The sequence below is a fragment of the Penaeus japonicus genome, unplaced genomic scaffold (genome assembly GCF_977035675.1).
Source record: "Penaeus japonicus unplaced genomic scaffold, GWHDUDI00000001_assembly GWHDUDI00000005, whole genome shotgun sequence".
In the NCBI taxonomy this organism is placed as follows: Eukaryota; Metazoa; Arthropoda; class Malacostraca; order Decapoda; family Penaeidae; genus Penaeus; species Penaeus japonicus.
In genome coordinates this window covers 39,316,713-39,326,712 of record NW_028234407.1, presented here as the reverse complement: position 1 = coordinate 39,326,712, position 10,000 = coordinate 39,316,713, and the positions used below count along the sequence as shown (strand labels likewise).

Here is a 10,000-nt window from a genome sequence, read left to right as displayed (position 1 = left end):
ACACACACGTGTGTATGTGTGTTTGTGTCTGTGTGCGAGCGCACGTGTGCATGTGTTTGTATGTATGAACACCTCAGACGTAACCCAGAAAGCCCCGTGTAAGCTGTTTCTTGAACCCAAAATCTAAGGAAGGAGGAACGGCTGAGCCTCCCACTGTCACCATGACCTTCTACGGCTTAATTGCGGTCCTCGACAGCAGCTACCCTCCCGAAGGCGTTCTTACCCAGTGCCAGAGGGGACGAAGTGGGGGCGAAGGGGAGGGAAAGCGGAAGCGATGATGAGGCGAGGGATAATCTGGATGAGGAGAAGGGTAGTGGTGATTAGGAGGTGGAGGAGGGTGATCAGGATATTTGGATATCCTGTAAGGCCAATAATTAATGATGGAATTAGGGAAATCGAACATTGTTGTTGGGTAAGTATTGGTTGATGCTCATTTTTTTGGTTACAACACATCAACATTCATCCTCAATTCTTTTCACCATCTTTTAGTTTAGAATCTTCGCTTACTGTTGTTTTGTTATGTTTTTGCCTGCTAGTTAACTTCCCGTGTGGCAGTTTGTTTACAAGCGCGATTATCCTCACATTAAGTATCATAATAAGTAAAGAATATTATTAATAATTGTAGTTGATTATAGTGATAATCAACATGATAATAACAATAATTACAACCTCCATGGTAATAACAATGACGGCGATGATGATGATAACCGGTCGAAGAATTTCAAACGAGAAACGCCCTCGCTAAACGAGATTCTAAATGCCCACAAATATTCCAACTCTCTTCACTCCCTTCCCCCTTCCCTGCCTCCCTTCCTCCCCACTTCTCCCCGGCAGTACCACGCATGCCATGAGAATCCAACAGACTACATAGAACTTAAAATAGTCTTTGATAGACACCCATATACAGCGTGTTAGTTCTTCCCTCCGCTAACAGATGGCATGACGAGCGCACGTGGCAGTCGCGCCGGAGGTGTTTTGTCGCCATTATAAGGCTCGAGTGGAGAGATTACAGGGCCATCGGCAACGAATTTTCCCTCTGTCTAAATCGTCACTATCAGCTACTCTCTGTGTCACTATCGCACCGAGGCGGGTGTTTTGTCATTACAAGGAACTCAAATGGAGAGTTTACATGGCTAAAGGCGGGGAATTTTCCCTACGTCTAATCGTTATTATGTATAAATATCATCGTTGTTTTTGTTGCTGTTTTTTTATTTGTTGATATTGCTTCTTTATCATTGAAGACATATCATAGTGCATATTATAATAATTTTCATAATTGTCATTACTTTTGATATTATTAGTTCAATGTTAGTGTCATTGTTACGGTTCCTGTCCTTCACTGCATCACATGGATATCCAACATATGATATGTTGGTATATAAATATGAGAATTATGCAAATTGATATGCTACGCAGATATATGTTGTCATATGACATGAAACAGATGGCTTTCGATTTACTGCTCCTGCAAATGAGGTGCACTGATCAAATCAGTGATAGTGCTACAATGTTAACAAAACAATGATAACATTTGCTTTATTTCTGTGGTCATGTGTTAATCAGTGTCCTATTATGAGTGGTTTCTTCTGGACTGCTCTCTGTTAAAGATTTTTTTTGACAAACAAGTTTCAGTTTTAAATTTCCTTTCCATGACGATAAACATATTAAAATATTGATTTTTTTTTTCTACTCTTTTGTTTCCATGGTTTCTCACTTTTTTTTTTCTTCTTCTACAGGTACAGTGGCGAGACATCGGTACAGGTACTCGGTAGCAGTTCCCGTTTCTTGGAACTCTGAATTTCCATTACATCGCATGTATCTCCCTGATATGTTGAAAAAATCGATTGCTGCAATAAGGTTACTTATATATTGTGTTACTTTGTGACTTTCCTTTATAAAGTTTATGATTTTTTGATTGTGTAAGTATGTTGAGATGCAATGGTTGAAGAGAGATGGAAAAACTTTTTATGTACATTGTATAGGCCTAGGAACGTACAGGGTGTGTGCATTGTTTGTTATCGATAGAAATAAGAAAAAACTATAAGACAAAAAAATATATGTAAACATTGGCTTTACTGAAGACAAAAACAGGATTAAAGTAATTGAAAAAATGGAATTACACGTTAAGTCCTATTAAATATACATGGCCTCTTCAAGTCAATATATTTTAAATTGTTATCGCAATCCAAACCAACCATACACGTTATTCTCATCTCCTCAATACAGCTTTTACATTTTACGCCAAAATGAACAAAAAAAACTTATTACGTTCTACGTCTAAGCCAAAGCCAAAACGTGCGCCTCGGAACACGGTGAAAAGAACCAAGACTGTTAGCCTTTTCACTTTTTCCATTCAAACTTTTCATTCAATCACAATACAAAATAGACCAATATACCGCTTAATCAAAACAAACAGATTATGATTAAGGCCTAAATAGGATACACACGTCTAATATATATATATTGTTGCTGCATATAAACAAGGGCCTGAAAAGAGCACAAAGAAAAAAAAAAAAAAAATTGAGGTCTGGCCAATAGTCCATGACTCGAGTACGTGCTGAACGCAGCCGCTAGAATGTGTTCAGAATGTCATTATGAACACTTCATTCGACCGCTCAGTTGTGGAAGGTACGAAGGACATGTAAACCCGTGTTATGGTCAGTGATGTTGCTTGGATGAATTTTAATTTCTGGAAGGAGCATCTAGGAGAAAACATACTGTAAGAGGCAGTGTCTTTGGTTTGATGTTTGTTAGAAGAAAGAGAAAGTGAGGGAAGAATATATATATATATATATATATATATATATATATATATATATATATATATATATGTATATGTATATATATGTATATATGTATGTATATATATATATATATATATATATACGTATATACATTAGCATATATCTAATTACATATTTATACATCTCTATCTGTCTATACACTCACACACACATACATATATTTTTATATACATAATGTATATATATATATATAATATATAAACACATATATGTATGTATATATGTATGTATGTATATATATATATGCATGTATGTATATATATGTATATATATATACATATGTATATATATACGTGCGTATATATATGAATATATATGTATATATAGATGTGTATATATTTATGTATATGTATATATATACATATATATTTGTTTATTCATATTTACTGTATATGTATATACACATGTATGTGTTTCTATATATATATACATATACGTATATATATATATAATATATATATATATATATATATATATATATAATATATATATATATATATATGTGTGTGTGTGTGTGTGTGTGTGTGCGTATATATATGTATATATTTATGTATATGTATATATATACATATATATACATATGTATATATATATATATATATTTATTCATATTTGTATGTATACACACATGTGTGCGTGTTTCTATATATATACATTTACATATATATATATATATATATATATACATATATGTTTATATATATGTATGTATGTATATATACATACATATATATATGTATATATATATATGTATGAATATATATATATACATATATGTATATATGTATATATATAAATATATGTATACATATATGTATATATATATATATATATATATATATATATATATATATATATATATAAATAGGTGAATATACATGCATGCATACATATATAAATATAAATATAGATATAAATATATATATATATGTATATATATATATTATACATTATACAAATTGTTCTGCATTCCTTTGGAAAGAAATAAAATAACTTAAGTGGTTGGCGACTACAGCGTAGCAGTAAGTAGCAATCCTTTCTGTGCCTCTTCATAGTAATCATGGTACCTTCACGTTTGGTGAGGACTCTCAAAAGCCAAGATATGAGGCCAACGCTGGTCAGCCATATATATATATATATATATATATATATATATATATATATATATATATATATATATATATATATATACACTACAGTATATGTATATATATACATATATAATTTTTTTAATAATTTTTTTCTTTAAGACTTTTTTGTATACACACCCACCGGCCTCGCCCCTTAACCTCTAAACTTCATGGTATACGATAACCCTAATACACGGGGTATGATAATGTGCTACAACCCTTTGTAAGTGTGTGGCTACGCTTGTGCGTGTGTATGTCCGTACGCGTGTATGTCCATACGTGATCACGTTTGTTCTTGAGCATGTGGGAGCATATTAGAGGAAGAGAGAGGCAAAGGCAGTTGACACACTGACCCGCTCACACAACGAGCATTATAAGGCTAAACGACCGACCAGCGACGAGTGAGTTCATATCAGAATGATTACAAATGCCAACTAGCTTTTGGCGATGCGATCCCAGACAAGAGCTGGAAGTGTCGTGGAGGTGAAAGGAAGGTCATCGTCCTTACCAAAGTCCCGCCTGACCTTGCCTCATTGGCGGCCTGTCTGGTCTGCCATAGGTGGGGGTGGGGGGGGGTGTTAGTAAACACCCGGGCGTATAAACACTGTTTATGTGTGTGTTTACGCGTGAGTGTGTATGTGTGTGACGTGATTGCTTGTGGGTTCATGAGACGGACACTTAAGGGGCCCGTACACGTTCAAAAAAAGCGTCAAAATTTTGACGTGTAACTTTGATACAAAATTTTGATGCATAATTGCCCACACACGTTTAGGCGTTTTTCCCATCAAAATTCAGTATAGTCAGAATCTTCGACATAGATGCACCAGTGGCCATAGCACTAATGTGTGTGTGTATATATATATATATATATATATATATATATATATATATATATATGTATATATATATATATATGTATATATATATGTGTGTGTGTACATATGCACATATATATATATATACATATGTGTGTATGTATGTGTATATATATATATATATATATATATATATATATATATATATATATATATACATACACACACACACACACACACACACACACGCACACATACATATATAGATATATATATATCTATATATATATATATATATATATATATATATTATATATATAAATGTATATGTATATATATATAAAATTACATATATATATAAATGTGTATATATATAAATATATATATATATATATATATATATATATATATATATATATATATATATAATGAGAGAAAAGAAAAAAGAAATCGAATACAAGTGCGTGTTGTAGATAGATATATAGAAAGAGCAAAAAGAGAAAGATACAAAAAAACTTGATTGAGCTAGCATACATGGAAGTATAGTTGAGGTCACTGTAGTAGATGTGGTCGTTGTTGTATATCTGTATATATATATATATATATATATATATATATATATATATATATATATATATATGTGTGTGTGTGTGTGTGTGTGTGTGTGTGTGTGTGTGTGTATGTGTGTATGTGCACATAAGTATATCCAAGGTCCGATACACTCCTAAAACTTCAATCAAAAACTTCTCTTCGGCCTCCTTCTTCACTGACGTGGCGATCCTGTCTCCTCGTCAGTCACCTGCGAACTAAAAAGTTTGATCAAAATTTTGACAGGAGCCCACACACGCATAAAAAATATCAAACGGATTTGATCAATCAAAATTTTGCTTCAAATCTCTTTTTGACATCAAAACGTCCTACACACACTCAAATTTTGCATCAAAAAATTGATATCAAATTTTTTATGCAAAATTTTGACGCTTTTTTGAACGTGTATGGGCCCCTTTACAATGATCAGTTAATGTACGTTCTTCAAAAGCTAGCCATAACATCAATAAAAAAAAAAAGTAAAAAAAATAAAACAGAAAGGCGATGTTTGTGCGACTCTGTCTATGGATGATACAACAAAAGTAATGCAAAAAATCAGTGTATTCCTACACGATCATATGTATACGTGTATTGATTTTCATCTTTTCATAAATTTTTCGTTCCTCTCTCGAGGCTTCCTTCTGTGTATGTATAGATAACTCTCTTATAAATAACTATTCTGTGTGCGTGTGTGTATATGTGAATGTATATATATATATATATATATATATATATATATATATATATATGTATATATATATGTATATATATATATATATCTATATATATGTATATATACATATATATATTTACATATACATATATATACATGCATACATACATATACATATATATACATGCACATACACACACACACACACACATAAATATATATATATATATATATATATATATATATATATATATATATATATATATATATGAATAGATAGATATAGACAGTTAAAGAAGGCAAACGAGAAAATGAGAGAGATACAGAGAAAGGGACAGGGCGAAGGAGAGGTAGAATGAAACAGAAGAGTAAATTTGATAAAATTGTCAAATAGAAAGGAAAACCAACTGACCGAGTAGACAAGCACGATGGAGAGGAACAGCCTTGGAATGTAAAAATAAATAAGGTATATCTTTAGTATGCCATTAAGAGACGCAAAGAAATTAATTGAGTCTGTATCATATATTTAAATCCACATATGCATGACAGCCTAAAGAAGTGCCATGAAAGATAATTAAGAAAGTAATTTAAAAAGTTATTATCGAGAGAGGAAAATATTACCAATTAATAAATAAGATAAAAATAAGTAACGAATAGACATTAATGATAACCAAACTATGTCTCTTGATATACCGTAAGAATATGTATCATCTATATCCTGTGTGCGTGTGTGCACAAAAAAAAAAAAAAAAAATCAAAGGGGTTACCCCAAAAGAGAAGATCGTCCCCAGAAATTTATGGAAGATGTGTGTCGCCATTAGCATATAAACCCCAGCCATGTCCAAAAGCCCTCATCGTTAGTTAGAAGGTCACGGGAGTTCTAGCCATTTCCTTGGGACACTAACAGGCTGCACTAATAAGCCTTAACCACTACGCTGCGGTCGTGGGTTGTTTTGTGTTTAATTGCTTGTACTGAATTCTAACTATTCATATTTGTACGAAATGATAGCTGCTTGTTTTTATACTATATGATTAGTATTGATATTTACACTAAATGATATACACTGATGTTTAATCTAGTTAATAACTATTCATATATGTACTCGTATTATATTATAGCCAGTAGTATCTGTGCTGAATGATAACATTTCATATTTGCTTTGAATATAATTTTGAATATAATATTATCCTTTTCATTGAATCTATACAAAAATATTAATAGAGAGAGAGAGAGAGAAAGAAAGGACGAGAGAAAGAAAGAAAGAAAGAAAGAAAGAGAGAGAGAAAGAAGAGAAAAAGAGAAAGAGAGAAAAAAAAGAGAAAGAGAAAGAGAGAGAGCGAGATGGCGAGCATTACAATATAAAACATCTACTGCGTACATGCATTTTCAGTTTTGACATTATTTGCGTTCTGTAAAGTGAACCTTTGGAAGGAAAAAAATAGATGTCTGTTCACTGGCGTTCGGTCATTCTAGAGAGAGAAAAAAAAAAATAGATTGATGAAATGAAGATCAAACAGTATGAAAGTAAAAATTAGGATAACAATAATCAAAGAATAATAATAGCACTGATGAAAACAAGCAAAACAGGAATTGGTAATAACAATGATCAAATTTACAAGATCAGTATTAGTGTTGCTATCAGTTATAAATACTGATTTAATTATTGTTTTATCATCATTTTCTCGTATCATTATCATCTTTATCGCTGTAATATTACCATCCTGATAAACATCATGCTACTCTATCCATACTAAAATCACTCAAAAAAGAGAAAGAAAAAAAAATATATATATATACATGTATATATATACATATATATACATATATATATATATATATATATATATATATATATATATATATATATATGTACATTATTATGTGTATATATATATATATATATGTATATGTGTGTGTGTGTGTGTGTGTGTGTGTGTGTGTGTGTGTGTGTGTGTGCGTGTGTGTGTGTGTTACTAGGGTACCTTGTTAACCTAAAAGACAATGACCCCTCATTTCCTGGTTTCCTTCCGAAGTACTACAGTTCCTCTCACTTCTCGCGGTCTGGTCAGCTGGGAAGGTCAGGAGGACAGCGACCTTTTAGGTACACTTTCGGTAGCTTGACCTTGGCGTAACGTGGGTGCGTGATATCCCCCAATCGTCTACTAACGCTTCGCGGACTAATGCCTATTATGGACATTGTTATTGTTATTATTGTTATATCGTTATTGTCATTATTATTATTATTATTATCATTATTATTATCATTATCAATATCGTTATTACTGTTAGTTTTGTCATTGTTATCACCACCTTTATAATGTTTACGATAAAAAAATTCTGATACATTTTTTCTTACACTTGTAGCAATTTTATTATTTATTGTGGAAAGTTATATTTTGGTTCTTTTTGAAGGAGAAATACATCACTTTAGTCTGAAAATGGAATAGAATGCATAGGCGGAATGAAGTGGAAAAAACGGTGATTTTTTCCCTACCTCATGAAAGTTTGGCAAAAAAAAAAAAAAAAATACTATTGTAAAAAGCTGAATTTGGTCTAATGTAGAAATGAAATGGTAGTTTACCACTTTACAATGAAAACAAATACATTGCATTGTTATATTAACAATAATGTAAAATATGATTTTTTAAAACTCAGTCTCAATATTATATCAAGAAGTTTAATCCCAACAAAAATAAAAACAGCAGCTTATTTACCTTCCCAGCCATCGGGCCATTTGATTAAAGAATCTCAACTGATAACAAAGTACGCAGCCTTCAATTTCCCTCGTTTCCATACGTACTACAAAAGTACTACATTCCCTCTTTTTGTTACCTGGCCATGCGCAATCCGGAGGCAGTTAGTACTAATTACACCCGCGCTTGTAATAAGCCACCCCTCCCGTCACGTGACCAAGCACTGTGTAACGTTAGCTCCCTGGCCGTTCACCAAGCCTAACCCACAATGCCAAGCTTTCATGCATGGTGTATGCATAGCAGTGCTTGAATAGGTGTACCTCATAGTTGTTTAGATGAGGGAAAGTTAGTTTAGGGGATATCTATCTAGGTTCACGCATAGGTTCCTTGAATGTGTAAGATGTATGGTGTATACGGTTATATATTCGTAAATAGATATAAATGTAGTTGATAAATAAATTTAGAAATCCAACACTACGAGGCAAGAAATTCGTCTTTGTCAGGTAGGCGTCAACAAAATAATAAATTCTATACAGGAGAAGCACAACTAGGGAATAGGACTAAGGTGCTGTTATAAAAAAGTCCACAAAAGAATTCTAATCTGCGTCCCATCTCAACAGCTTTTCTTCTATCACCCGATAGCATTCCTACACAACCAGAAACGACCCGAAGCCTCATATCACAAAACCCTTGGATTATCCACAATGCAACACTACCACTCGATCACTAAATATACTCAAACAAATAGAGATGAAAAAAAATAAATATTAGAAGTTCCAGCCGTTAGACAAGCGTCGCTGTAACGAGGTCGACGCAGCTGGGGACGGCGCTAGGCCCTGGAGGGGGACCGGCGGCCAGCAGGAAGTAAAGGACAACCTGTTCCTCTTGTACCGAACGGCCGGTTCTTCCTGCTTCGCGACCTTGAAGTGCGCGCCGGTGCCTCGTGAAGCGAAAGTGATGCTATCGGTTGGGAACTTCTGTTGCGGTGAAATAATAATAAAAAAAGAAAAGAATAGATAGGAGGGATTTTGGTGGATGGGATGTGAATTCGTAGCATTGTATTTGTTCTGTTCTTTGCGTACGGTTTATTTATATGTTTATTGGATTCTTGGTTAATCTGTCTGTCAGCAGGATTACACTTAATCAAATGATTGAATATTGGTGGTGATACAGGGCGTTTTAGTAGATTTTAGGTAGGTAGATTAAGAATAGACTGCTAGTAAAGACTGATGTAAAGATAGATTAATAATATATGAGTAGATTTTAATGCAGACATAGGTAGACATTGCTAGTACC

General features: G+C 32.8%; 1 protein-coding gene across 3 annotated transcripts in view; it reads left to right on the top strand.

The window, feature by feature from the left end:
• LOC122251261 (basic phospholipase A2 pseudexin A chain) overlaps positions 1-10,000 on the top strand; it is a 79,190-nt gene that overhangs the window by 59,740 nt on the left and 9,450 nt on the right. The gene's annotated exons all lie outside the window — the stretch shown is intronic.